Below are 15,035 nucleotides of genomic sequence, written 5' to 3'. Positions count from 1 at the left end.
AACACCTATTTTTTGAAAGTTCTCCCAAAATGCAATGCCAACTATACTCATAAAGTTTGTGAACAATATAACTAGTGAGATAGGATCAATGGACAAAAAGACTGAATAAACCGCAGTATTCAAGGCATTCATATGTCCTGGTAAAGTGCTTCTGGTGTCAAATTGAGTAAAACTAGAAAAACATGGAAGACATCAAACCAATTTGAAATTTATTCCTAGGCTTCTCCTCATATCACCTTATCTATAGTCTTAGATTATTGATGATGAAACCTGAATACCTTTTTTCTTGACTTAGTTATTAAAAGTTGTATATATATATACCTCTCACTTTCAGTTTCACCTCTGTAGCATAGATATTTTATTTTATCCTGCTTTATTACAATAGCAGCAATAATCATGATGATTAGCACAGGTAAAGAAATGTAGAAAATGAGTTGAAATTTGTGTTTTGGAAAAGCAGGTTTTTGGTCCACTGAAGCTCTACCTAGAATAGAAAATATCCACTTCAAATTATGTCAGAGATTTTATTAACCAAATGAAAAGGTAGAGAAGCTATCAGCACCAACACTTTTCCCAAACAATAAATATTTCATTCATCTACATTATGCATATAATAAAATAAAATAAACCCAAATGTACAAAATAAGCTGTTATTAGTGATGATTTAATATAAATATATTCTACCTTCCACCATATGATTTCTTTTATTAAAGGCAAATGTCCTTTCATGAAGCACATGTTTAATACTTGCAAACATTTCTCTAATTCTTTTCTGATACAGTTTTTCTAAAGTTTAAACATGTATATCGCAGAGATTATTCGGATTACATCTACATGTGAGAATTAAACCTGAAAAATGTGGCATTTAATTTCTATCACTACAATTTTTTTCTAAAAATTAAAAATTAGTAGTCACTCAATAACTTAGCTATTTAACTAAGATGTTTGATCAAATATGTAACAACAGGAAATTAAAATGGCTCTAGGATTATTTTATAGAATGCATGGCTAACCCTGGCATTAACTCATGTTTGACTACCTAGTGCTGATATCTACATTTTTCTCATCAGCTCTTGCTCATTATCAACCGAGAATGTGGCTCCTCAGGCTCCACCTCTTTGTGCAGACCAGCCACCTTTCTGGATTTTACTGTGTCAATATTGCTTTCTCCACTGAGTGCTGGCTTGCCTCCTCCCACTGGCTTTGGAGTAGCGTTCTATCCCTGCTTTGCCAGCTGGAACAATGAAGGAGCGGACAGGCAGAGAAGCTACTCTCCAGCGACACTTATCAACGATCATTGAGTCTCCATATCCTCCTATTATAACTGCCCCGGAGCTTCTCCTTTCCTTCCCCATAAGATTTTTCAGCTGAGTTCAACGTAGGGAGTTCAACACATTATGTCTGTCAGCTTTGTGCGTGTGATTGGAGCTCCCAGTATTATCAAGATAAGGATTACATTATACTTGTCATCAGAAAGACACTGCATCAGATGAAGAGATTAGCCTCTCTGGCAATATAGACTGAAGATTGATTCTCAGCTACTTGTATAACTTTTGGGTGATCAATGATACTACATGGGTTATTTGAAAAGAATATAATATATTCCCAGGTGGCCTCAGAAGCATGAGCAAGATTTCTAGGAGCTAGAAAAATTGGTCTTCTTTCCCTTATACTGTCTAGTTTTAACAAGAACTACTACTAATAAACAACCAGGAAAGAATATTTTCTACTAACTTTCCTTTCAGTTTGGTGTTCTTCATTTAATTAATTACCCTGGGTATCCATATTCCATTGGTTAAAACTAGTCCCCAATAATCTGCCTCAAGAATTCTATTTCATTCCAAAGATGTTTTGGGGAATCATCCAGGCATTTAACTATTCATAGCTTTTCACTTCCTCCCTTTTATTACCCCAAAGTCTTTTAGCATTTATGACTCAAGGGTTTAATTGTCAAATCAGACTCCCCAAAACATAGATCATACCCACACTGAACATTATAGTGAAACACCAGGTACAGAGAAAAAGGATTTTTTTGTCAGAGAAGTCTGAATTATCTACCAAATGTTTCCCTTGATTTTTTTTCCCTCAACAGTCAAATTACTTAAGATGAAAAGAGATGAGTTTTGAGTAAAGTGGAGACAATATTGCTCATAAAAGAAGCTATCTTAGTTTTATACCGTAAAAAACAGAGCTTACATAATTACCTAGTTTCTTGAACTATTCCACTATAAATCAATAAATTCCAAGTCTATTGTACTGTCAATCAATAAATTCCAGGTCTATTACACTATAAATCAATAAATTTCAGGTCTTTCAGAATGATCTGTGTATACAGATAAGTACATCCTGCCAATAACACTTTAGAGAGGACTCCTGGTATCTTTCTTCCAACAAATACTATTAATGTGTGTAGTGTTTAATTTTATGTATCATCTTGACTGGACCATGTGTGTGCCCAGATAGCTTCTGTCAGAATGTTATGGAAAGACATTACACTTACACTGATAGACTGAGTAAAGCAGACTGCCTTCTCTAATATGAGTAGGCCTCATCCAGTCAGCTACAGGTCTTAATAAAACAACAATGCTGATTTCTTGAGAACAAGAGCAGGTTCTTTCTTCTTGAGAATAAGAGTACAGTTCTGTCTAAACTAAGACATTGGCTTTTCCTGGGTCTCAAGCCTGCCAGCCTTTGGACTGAAAGTATACCATCATTAATCCTAAAGCTCCAAGCATGCCAACTTGCCCTTCAGATCTTGGGCCTTGTCAGCCTCCATAATCGCAAGAGCGAATTCCTTATAATATCTCTCTCTTTCTCTTTCTCTCTCTCTCTCTCTCTCTCTCTCTCTCTCTCTCTCTCACACACACACACACACACACACACACACACACACACACACATTGGCACACAGGCACAGACACACAAACATACTGTTGGTCCAGTTTCTTTGAAGAATCCTAATACTGAAAATAAAGGTGCTTGCTATAACAATTACTTAAAAATGTAAAAATGGCTTCGGAACTGGGTAAGAGTAGAGTCTGGAGGAATTCTGAGGCCCATTTTAGAAAATCCTAAATTACTGTGAAGGTAAAATTACAAAAGTAAGTAATTTCAAATAAGTATCTATTTTTCCCATATTTATGACAAAATAATATATGCATATAATCTAATGTTACATTTTAAATTATCATGCTTTTATTTTGGTCTGATACACAAGAAATATAGCTTTGTGTTAGTTCTTTAAAATGTTGGTCACCTTAGTTATGACTAATCCCTAGCATCTAAGCTAAAGATAGATCTGCCCAGGAGTTTCATTATTTATTTGGCCCAAAAGGAAAGGGAGTAAGGGTGGACAGCCCTCTACTGCTCCCAGGTTATTTTAGGTGGGCTTCCATATATTCTGGAACAGGGAGTATCACCCAGTTGTTCCTAGTCTCATCCAGACCTGTTTGATCTCAAAATAATGCTCAGGAAACTTGGAGTGGGGGAAGGGGAGTTCTAAAGAGGAAATGTCAAAAGATAGAATTGGAACTCCTATAATCCAGAAGAAAAGAATAAAAGACTGCCTGAAAGATTCTAGTGGCATTAATACAACAATGAGTACTAACACCATTTTAAACTAGGAATATCTGAGACAAACCAAAATGAGCAGTCAATCTAAATTAACTAGTCAAATTACAGACACTGGAATTTCTACTTTTAAAAGTGTCTAATATTGGGTACACTTTATTTTAGTAAACAATGTCAATGTTTATATAGGAAGATGAGTACAAATATATGCTAAGATATTTTTTAATTTTACAAATAAAATAAAACTGTATTTTGTCTTCGGTTGTTAATCTAGCTTGTAACCTATTTTATTCTCTTTCATAATATGTTTCATTAATAAAATTTTAAATACACTAACTTTTTTTTACTATGTGCCCATCATCGATACTTCCAAATTCTCCTTTTGTTTCCACGCAATGAGGAGGGGCATACCCTTTATGACAATGACAATGGTCAAAATTGTTGCAAAACTGAAATAATCAGAAAATAAAACAATTTTTTATGTACAAAGATGGCATTCAATAGAGTCCAATGAATATTCTATACTTATTCAACAGATAATTTATTTCAGATAGGTCATCTATTCCAGAGAATTTATCTTAAGTAGAAAAATTAAACAAATTTTTACAAATTTTTTCTTGAAATTATTGATATCTTGAAAAATACATCTAGCTTCTGTGCCAAATTTATTTTTTTTTAATTCTTTCAACTCTCCCCACAGCCAAACCCACATATTGGCAATTGCCAGTAACATGCCATTAATCATCATTTGCTTGTGCTAGCTTCACAGAACAACCCAGATTCTAAATAAACAAGCAAGACAAGCAATAAAATTCTAATTACCTTTAGTTATCAGATTCTGCCTGCTCTCTACAAAAATAAGATGATTTTGTTTATATGGTGAAAAATGTGCTTTTAGTACACTCATGCCACATATTTGCCAAACATTTTATTCATCCAGAATTATCTTAAATCTACTTTATCTTCTCTAATAAAACGTTTGGCAAGATTTTTTAAGAAAAGTTATTTTCAAGCTATCAAGTATAGAATGTTAAATGACAAAAAATAATATAATAATTATTTAAAAAGAATCATGCAAATTATTTTGTAAATCTCTCAACAATTTATTGAAATTTCAAAGCATGTTGCTTAAAATAAAAAGTTTCATTACTTACTCCATTGCCTGTGCAAGTAACAAATGGGTTGCATGTCATGTGACTTGTCATGTATTTAATCTCCTTACAGAGAAATTCGACACAAAGCTAAAACAAAGCAAGAAGAAGTGAAAAAATAAGCATCAGTCAAACAATCACATTGTGTATGCATTGATAATACATAAGAAAAATTGAAAAAAATTTAGTTTATATTACCAAGGATTGGCATAAAAAATTAAATAATTGTGAATAGATTGAGATAAATGAGAAATAAGTCATGTGTCTTCAGATTATAAAAATGCAATGATATGTAAGAAGGTGAAAGTTTTATTTTCTTACTGTCTAGCACCAGAAGTCCTATTAGAAAGATAAATTTCTGGAAAAAATAAAATGATTAGTTCATTGAGTTTACCAAGGAGTATTTAAAAAATCCTTTGTCTGGGGTCCATCTGAGACCATTATATCGAAATCACTAGGGCAGAGCCCAGGCACATACAATAAACAGTCAGATTTCAGTACTATTTGGTGGAAGGTTGAGATCCTGAAATCTAATGTATGAGGATACCACCGCAACCACATCAGAATTACAACTGAACTACGAAACAACCATTATTCAGAAATGCCTGAAATCTAGCTGAATAGAAGTCCAACAATTAGGAATTTATAAAAGAAACCACACTGAGACTGGTAGGAGGGGTAGAGATACAGAATAGGCTGGTCCCATACCCATGTATGATGGATAAAAATGGGAGGAATATCTCACCCGTGGAAGTTCTCTCAAAGAAGTGAAGGGTCCCAGCCCCAAACCCAGCCTCCTATCTCAGGGTTCCAGTGCCAGGAAGAGAAGTCTCCATAGCGTCTGGCTGTAAAAACCAGGAGAAAATGCGTCTAAGTGAGACAGAGGGCTCCTGGGGTCCCAGGCAGTTCCCCTTAAAAGGCCTGTACAGACGTACTCACTCTCTCTGAGCTCCAGCACTGGGAAAACAGCTTAAAAGGAACCAGGGTCATATGATTCAGAACTTAATTTCTGGCACCAGGGCAAGAGCTGAGGGGGAAGGGGTCAGCTTACTACCATATTAAAGAGCTGGCAGAGGAATTTCTCCTTTTCTAAGACCTCTGTATAGACACACAGAGCCCACAGGTGGATGCCAAATCTGAGACTCCATCAATCTGGCTCACACTGGTCACCTGGCCCCAGTCATTCCCTGAGACTTCATCCCACACAACTCTGGGCCTACACAAGCTATTTCCAGTGGCTTTTCAATACAAATAGCCTCTCTTGCCTCATGTTTCAGACTTTCCTAAAGTCTCTCAAACAAGCAGCACCTGGCCCCTGAGTACCCTACACCTCTTGCTAAGTGGCCCCAGGTCGGCACTAGTGGCAGCCAGCCTTGCTTCACAGCTTGGCCTCCTCTTGACACCTCCAAGACCAGCACAAGTAGCAGCTACCAGTAGAGTGCTCTGTGCTCATGCCTGGTGGCCTCAGGCACAGATAGTGGCTGACTTTGCACCTCCTGGGAGGCCTCCAGAGCCAGTGCACCTAGTGAACAGGTTCAGACCAAACTGTATTATAACCCTACCACTTTCACTAGAGATATACTTGAGGAGCAGACTTGGTGAGCACCGAAGCCTTGCTGAAGAAAGTCCTACTCCATAGGATCAGGTCCTGCACAGCATCTCTTCCACTGTACTCTTAACCGGTTCTCACTGCCAATCAGCCTGGGGGGGGGGGTCAATCCCTCCAAATGACACCAACAGCAGTCAAGGGTCAAGTACAACAGGACAACACACACAGCCCACACAGTGGTGCATCTGTAATGTCCAGCTCAGCTGACTAAGCAAACTGCATGCCTGAACCCTACAGGACACCTACTATACAAGGTTACTCTACCAAGTCCAAGAGGGGTAACAGCTCTACTTATACATAGAAACAAAAATAGAAAAGGAGTCAAAATACAGTGACAAAGAAACAGGTCCTAAATGAAAGAACAGAAAAAATCTCTAGACAAAGAAGTGAATGAAATGGAGACAAGTGAACTACCATATACAGAGTTCAACACAGTGGTTATAAAGATACTCAATAAACTTAGTGAGAACATCAAGGGACTAAATAAGAACTTTGACAGCATAAAAATAATCCAATTACATCATGGGATTGGCAGAAAGAGAAACTAGAGGCAAGAAGTTGTAAACTTATTTGAAAAAATAAAATATCTCAAGACATCAGAGGAATGGTGGTATGAAAGATCTTGATCTCTCTCTTTGAAACTTCAATAAATTGAGACACTGGCTGGTGTCTCGGTGGATAGAGTGTCAGTCCAGCATATGGACATCCCGGGTTCAATTCTGGTCAGGGCACATAAGAAAAGCAACCATCTGCTTCTCTCTCCCTTCCTCTCACCCTTCTCTCCCTCTTCCTCTCCTGCATCCAGTGGCTCAATTGATTAGAGCATTGGCCTGGGCACTGAGGATAGCTTGGTTGGTCTCAGCATTGGTCTCAGGTGCTTAAAATAACTCGGTACTAAAGCATCAGCCTCAGACAATGGTTGCCAGGTAAATCCAGTCAGGGCGCATGCAGCAGTCTATATCACTATCTCCCCTCTTCTCACTTTAAATAAATAAATAAATAAATAAATAAATAAATAAAACCATTTGAACAGCTATAACTCACTGAAGGAACCCCAGCTTGACATACACGCATGCCTGAGAGATCCATGCACTGAAGCCAGTAGAGATGGGTATGGGGAAGCAGATGTAGAGGGGGAAAGGGATCCAAGGATGCAGCCCTGCAGCTGAGGGTTCACAGGGCCCAGAGAGGGGAGAAACTCACTGTGTCTAGGTTTTCTTCTCCTTGGAAGAGTGGAGAGATTTTGTGGGAACTCCAGTAGGAGTGAACAATGGGAGCAGTAATTCAGTGCAGGGACCTATGCAGGGAATACAGAGCCAGGACAATGTCGCAGTTGTTCTGCATTTGGGCCCATGGTAGCCACTCCCTGCAGAGATGCTAAGCCCCACAGTCCTTCAGACTTCAAGTACTTGCCTCCCTTAGCCCTTGTTTTCAGGGTACAGAATACATCAGACTCATAACCAATAACTGTCAACTGACAGTACAGAACAAGTGACACTCTAAGCAAAGTGGGTGTTCTGTGTCTGGTCCCCTGTTGAGGTACAAAGGAGGCTGGAGGGAAATAAAGGCAGCTGGATTCCTCAAGTTACCCCACTCCCCAACAACAGGGCTACATTGACTGCAGCTACCAGCATAGTGGTGGGGGTCAGCATGGGTATTTCACTGAACTAAAACTTGTAAATTAGCACCACCTACTGGAAAATAATAGAAAGACCCTTGGTTGTAATCTACTAGAAAAGAGCCACTCATACAGATGCCTAGAGAGAGAAGGAATCCATCAAATATCATAAATAACCAAAGGAGCAATGCAGTTGAGAAAGAAATAAAAAATCTCAAGAAAACAAAGACCAAAATTTGAGATATAAATAACAGAGACTTCAAGATTACAGTTCTGTAAATATTCAAGAAAATGCAAGAAAACACAGACAGGCAATTTAATGTATTCAGAAAACAAATTAATGAACAAAACAGTACTTTACAAAACAGATTAAAACTTAAAAACAAACAAATTCTAAAAATGAATTCAATGTAAGAGATCAAGAATGAACTAGCAAGCATATAAAATAGAACTGACTGTATAAAAAAGAGAATTTGTATTATCAAATATAAAACTCTAGAAATGATGCAGAGGAAAGAATAGAGACACGTGAGGGATTCCAAGATGGTGACAGAGTAGGCGGGCTTTCCAACTGCAACCTCCAAGGACCAAACTGGACTACAATTTAATTTAAGAATAATCATCTTGAACAACCAACTTTGGACTAAATGATGAGGAGTTTATAACCAAGGATCACAGAAGAAGCCATACCAAGACTGGTAGGAAGGGAAGAGATGTGGAAAGGGCTGCCCAGCTCCCAGGAGCGAGCGCTGGCTGAGAGTCCGGAGAGACTCTCACTGCAAGTAGGGTTCACCCTGAGAGACCCAGAGCCCCAGCCTAGAGCCTCAGAGCCCAAAAGAGGTGGCCACACAGCACTTGGTGGTGAAAAGAGCCAGGTTTCTGTCTGCGAGAAAGAGACTGAGCTTTTTGAGAAGCAGACACCATCATAAAGGGTCCACGCAGAAAATCTCATGCACAGCCACTTACCTGGGGTTCTGTATGAGGGAGAGCTGAGAGGACTAGAGTTGCATGAGGAAAGTGTAAAGTTGGAGGCTGTTGGGCAGATAAAAGATATTATGCTCACTTTGTTAAAGATGGCGCTGCCCACGTGGAGGCCGTTGCCCAGGTGATATTAATGTGTGTCTCTGTGGGCTGTGGGCAGGCAGAATCCTTGTTGCCTGGGGCTTGGTTTTGGGATTAAGCCTTCCCCACCCTTTTTGATGTGGGGTGGTACAATCCCATCATGCCCCAGATAAGTGACTTTGTATTAGAGACTTCCCTATTTTGTATATTGGATTAAAGGTTTGGGTTTCTACACTATAAAATGGGGGCAGAACAGGAGCTTGCTCTCTTGGTTCCTGGGATTAGCGTTAGAGAGCAGAGCAGAGAAAGGCCACGTGGAGGAGGCCAGGAGGAGCAGCCAAGATGGCGGAGTGTTGAGTGAGAAGTCAGTTTGCGCAGAGTTTGTGCAGGGAGAAGGAAGGAGATGGGGAACAGAGGTGAATAAGTCTGGTGAGCTAGGAACCTTTGATTCTAGGAAACTCGGACAAATCAGTAGCTTAGAGAGCACTGAATGTGAATGGGTTTTGGAGACCAGTGTGTTTTTTACTTGCCCGCCGGGTGCAAGCTAGAATTAAAGAAGATGGCCCACCAGTTTTTGGCTCCATTGTTTCTTTATCGACTGTCTGAATCCAATGCGAACCTGCATGGGCCGGGCTGCTGTGATAGTGGCAGCCCTGGCTTCTGGCTTTACAGAGGCTCAGGGAGAGACACTGTGGAGAATGGCCACCAGACCCCTGTGATGACTCACTCTCCAATACTGCAGTCACCATCTTTCTTGGGAGGAACAATCCCTTCTGAGTGGCATCAGCCTGGGGAAAAGCAACTGCTCCACCCGTGGAAGTCTCTCCTGCTCCAGTCAGGGCAAAGGGTCATTATGAGAGGTTAGGAAGCAGAGGGTGTGTCAGTGACTCAGTTTTCTGGTGTTGAAACTGGAGATACCCCTCTCACACACTCCTGAGTCAAAGACTGGTGCTTCCACCTCACGGCAGATTGAGTTGAAACTGTCTGGAGGGCAGGTAGACCACACCTCTGGGTCTGAGAGACTGCACCCACTGGACTCCTGGGGCTACACTTTGCTGAAGTCTATGAAAAAAGTCTGGACAGACTGACACTTGGGGTCAAGGGGCAGAGTCACACCCACCACCTTTCCTAATCCCTGAACTGCTGCAGGTTCTAGTCTCTAGCACAGGTTTTTCAGCAGCCAAGTCCAACAAGCAGGGAGCAGACAGAGGCTGCAGAAGGAGGGACTCAGGGAGCCTTGGCTTTTTAAGTGAACTTTTTCTCCAGGCCCAGAGTGGGTAAGCACCAGCCTAGCTGTTCTGCTGGCAATTCTATGTGCACCTGGGCCCAGCAGAGAGCCACAAACTCTGGATTGCTTGTAGCTCCAAAAAGGTTGCTGAGGGCCAGACACAGGCAGTATCTCCCATTGGCCTGCACTGGATTCCTGCCAGGGAGGTCCAGAGAAGGCACATCCAGTAGCCAGTTAGGGAGAGCATTGGTTCAGGACCTAACAACCCTTGCTAGAGTGGTATCCTGAGGAAGGGCTCTTCACACACTGCCTAGCTGAGGTGAATTCTGCTCTCTGTGATCAGCACTGGCACAGCAGTTCATGTGCATTGGATAGTGTAGAGCTTCAAAGTCAGCTGGCCTAGGTGCTGGATATACTACCCTGCAGGGTTAGACTCCAAAGGAGGAAAGAGAAGAGACTTGGAGCATGGACATTCAAAGTGTGAGTCCCTATGAGCCTATTGTTAGATCTGGTCAAGGGGCTTAGCCACATTGGTGGGGGGGGCACAGTCAGTCCCAGGAGAGGACTTTCTCAGTCTTCCTCCCTGAGACAGGGTCTCATCAGCTATAAGAACTTCTTCAGAAGGGACTGTTGGCCCCACTGGATCTGAACCTGCTGTTCACCTTGTTGGAGAGAGGTAATATTTGAGTATCCAGTAGTGGCTGAGGGATTAGGCTCTAGAGTAAGGGCCACAATCCCTGTATTGAGCCACTGCCCAAAAGACAGCTGAAGTAGGGAGTCCCACTAATATTGTATTCTCAATCTCAGGTGCCCCAACTCAACAAGATTGCAACCTGTAGAAGGGTTGGCTGGGTGAGGCATGTTTGGGCCTGCACTACAGTCTTTCTACACAAGACTCTGGGAAGACCAGGCAGCTGCAAGAGGAGGTGGAGCAGCTGAACAGTGGAGGCAAATATTGCGGAGCTTGGGGTTTTTATGGAGCTGCTTTCAGCTCTAAGCTGATCCTTATACACAGGTTGGCCCCTCCCACACTACTCAGGCACAGAAAATGCAGACAAAAACAGCAAAAAAAGCAATAGCTGCAGACAAGTAGTCCACAGCAGGTTACAAACAATAGCTGACACCAACCCAAGAAGATCTAGAACCAACACAACTGGTAGCTGGTGGCAGACAGCACCAACCCTAAACTTAGCTAGCTACAAAAGCAGCACACCCAAAGGAGGAATCTATACAAAGACAAAATGGGTAAACAAAGAAATGTGAACCAAATGAATCAACAAGTGAAATCCCCAGAAAAAGATCTAAATGAAACGGAAGTAATCAAACTAACAGATGCAGAATTTAAAATAATAATTTTTAGGATGCTCAAGGATCTTAGAGCAACAATGAATGGACATAATGAGGACCCAAATAAAGAGATAGTAAGCATCAAAATGGACATTGAAATAATAAAAAAGAACCAGTCAGAAATGACAAATACAATATCAAAAATAAAGACTGCACTAGAAGGAATTAACAGCAGGCTAGGTGAAGCAGAGGATAGAATCATCAATGATATAGAAGACAAGATAAACATAAGCACAGAAGTAGAGCAGTAAAATTAAGAGGCTCAAAAAGTCTGAGCAAACTTCAAGAGAGCTCTGTGCAACATGACAAGAAACAACATCCACATCATAAGAGTTCCTGAAGGAGAAGAAAACAAAAAATGGAATAGAGAACTTGTTTGAAGAAATCATAGCTGAAAATTTCCCTAAATTACTGAAGGAAAAAGTCATACATGTTCAAGAAGCACAGAGAGCCCCATTAAAGATGAACCCAAAAAGGCCTACAACAAGATACATCATAATTAAAATGCCAAAGATAATAGACAAAAAAAGAATACTAAAAGCTGCAAGAGAGAAGCAGTTAATTATTTAAAAAGGAGCCTCATAAGGATGACATTTGATTTCTCAACAAAAACACCTTGGGCCTTAAGGGATTAACAAGAAATATTCAAAGTGATGCAAAACAAGAACCTACAACCAACACTTCTTTATCCAGCAAGGCTATTGTTTAAAATTGAAGGAGAAACAAAAACTTTCCAGACAAAGAAAAAAAAAAAAAAACCTCAAGGAATTCATTATAACCAAACCAGTATTGCAAGAAATGTTAAGGGGTTTGATGTAAAAAGAGCAAAGGAAAAAAGAAATAAGGAGTAAAAGGATTGTAGATTTAAAAATAAAATGGGGAGACCTGAAGATTGCAGCGGAGTAGGCAGATGCACAGACTCCCAGCTCACACCACCGAACTGGATTATAAACTAATTTATGAACAATCAGTGAGAAAAACCAAATCTGGACTACAAGAACAGCTTTCAAAAATCAAGGAGCAAAGAAGAAGCCACAACAAACCTGGTAGTGAGCGCCTGAATCTCCCCTGCTTACAGGAACAGGGGTGGGGTGGGGTGAGGCTGGGCTCTCAATTCCAAGGAAAAGAGCAGTAAATACTGCTGACAGCCACTTGTCTGGCAACCAGGGAATGAGGTGTGTTGAAAGGGCCCACTTGGCTTCCAAAAAGAAAGAAGAAAGAGAGAGACGGATGGTGAGGGGGAGAGGAATATAGGTGATGACATAAAAAGCTGACTCATTCAGTGCTGGAGGCAGCCATAACTGGGGGAGGGGCTGATCCTTCCACAAAGCAAAATACAAAAGTACTTCCAAGTCACAGAGATACAGACATCTCTCCCACTCCAATCAGCACAACAACACACAGCTGAAAACAAGAAGTGAGGAGGAGGGGCAGTAACTCAGGTCTCCATGGAGTTCTGAGATACACCTCCCACTACTGAAGCTGAGAAAGCAACCCATCCCCAGAGAGATTAACTGGCAGAAGAGGACTTCAGAGCCTCAGGTCACACCCTTTGCATTCCTGGATACAGTTTCAAGGAAGACCCCTGCTGAGATCAGCAAACAAGGCAATCATCTGTTAAGAAAACAAACAAATCAAGACTTCAAAGCGCCCAAATCCTAAAGTGGATTACAAATAATAGCTGATGCCAACCCAAGAAGACTTAGAAACAGAACAAGTAAAAACTAGAAGCAGACAACACCAAGCCTAGACTCAACCAGCTCTACAAAGAAAAGACCCAGACACCCAGGCACAATGAGAAGACAAAGAAGTGCAATCCAACTGAAACCACAAGAGAGACCTTCAGGAGATGAACTGAGTGATATGGAAATAATCAAACTTCCGGATGCGGAGTTTAAAATAATGATTTTAAGGATGCTTAGGGGTCTTAGAACAACAATGGATGGTCATCACGAACACCTAAATAAAGAAATAGCAAGTATAAAAAAGGATATTGAAATATTAAAAAAGAATCAGTCGGAGATGACAAATACAATATCAGAAATGAAGACCACAATGGAAGGAATTAAAAACAGGATAGATAGAGCTGAGGATCGAATCAGTGAGTTGGAGGACAACTGGAATGAAGGCATGAAAGCAGAGAAGAAAAAAGAAAAGAGACTCAAAAAGTCTGAGGAAACTCTTAGAGAGCTCTGTGACAACATAAAGAGAAATACCATCCGCATCATAGGGGTTCCTGAAGAAGAAGAGAAAGAACAAGGGATAGAGGCTTTGTTCAATCATATTATAGCTGAAAACTCCCCTAAATTAATGAAGGAGTAACTCTCACAAATTCAAGAAGCACAGAGAACTTCACTAAAAAGAAACCCAAAGAAACCTACAACAAGACATCATAATTAAAATACTAAAGCTAACTGATAAAGAGAAAATATTAAAAGCTGTGAGAGAAAAAAAGGCTATCACCTACAAAGGAGCCCCCATAAGGATGACATCAGACTTCTCAACAGAAACACTTGAAGCCAGAAGGGAATGGCAAGAAATATTCAAAGTAATGCAGAACAAGAACCTACAACCAAGATTACTTTATCCAGCAAGGCTATCATTTAAAATTGAAGGAGAAATAAAAAGTTTCCCAGACAAAAAAAAACTCAAGGAATTCATTAAAACCAAACCAATGCTGCAGGAAATGTTAAGGGGCATGGTGTAAACAGATCAAAGTGGGAAAATAATATAGCAAAAGAGGAATACAGCTTTAAAGAATAAAATGGCAATAAACAACTACATGTCAATAATAACCCTAAATGTAAATAGATTAAATGATCCAATCAAAAGACATAGGGTAGCTGCATGGATAAGAAAACAGGACCCAGACATATGCTGTCTACAAGAGACACACCTTAAAACAAAAGATGCACATAGGTTGAAGGTAAAAGGATGGAAAAAAACGTTTCATGCAAATAGAAATGAAAAAAAAGCTGGGGTAGCAATACTTATAGCAGACAAAATGGACTTTAAAACAAAGACTATAGTAATAGATAAAGAAGGCCACTACATAATGATAAAGGGAGCAATCCAACAGGAAAATATAACTATTATAAATATCTACGCACCTAATATAGGAGCACCTAAATATATAAAGCAGACTTTGATGGATATAAAGAGTGAGATCAACAGCAACATTATAATAGTAGGGGATTTTAATACCCCACTAACATCACTAGATAGATCCTCAAGCAAGAAAACTAACAAAAAAACAGCAGACTTAAAGGACACACTAGATCAACTCGATTTAATAGATATCTACAGAACCTTTCACCCTAAAGCAGCAGAATATACATTCTTTTCAAGTGCTCATGGTACATTCTCTAGGATAGACCACATGTTAGGGCACAAAAATAGTCTCAACAAACTTAAGAAGATTGAAATCATATCAAACACTTTCTCTGATCA

The 15,035-nt window shown here is 40.0% G+C and overlaps 1 protein-coding gene across 1 annotated transcript in view; it reads right to left on the bottom strand.

The window, feature by feature from the left end:
- LOC136404134 (A disintegrin and metallopeptidase domain 3-like) overlaps positions 1 to 15,035 on the bottom strand; it is a 189,509-nt gene that overhangs the window by 97,876 nt on the left and 76,598 nt on the right. The gene's annotated exons all lie outside the window — the stretch shown is intronic.

Source organism: Saccopteryx leptura, chromosome 4, assembly GCF_036850995.1.
Source record: "Saccopteryx leptura isolate mSacLep1 chromosome 4, mSacLep1_pri_phased_curated, whole genome shotgun sequence".
Taxonomy (NCBI): Eukaryota; Metazoa; Chordata; class Mammalia; order Chiroptera; family Emballonuridae; genus Saccopteryx; species Saccopteryx leptura.
Note: the sequence above shows the minus strand (reverse complement) of the source record. Positions and strands in the feature narration are given on the sequence as shown.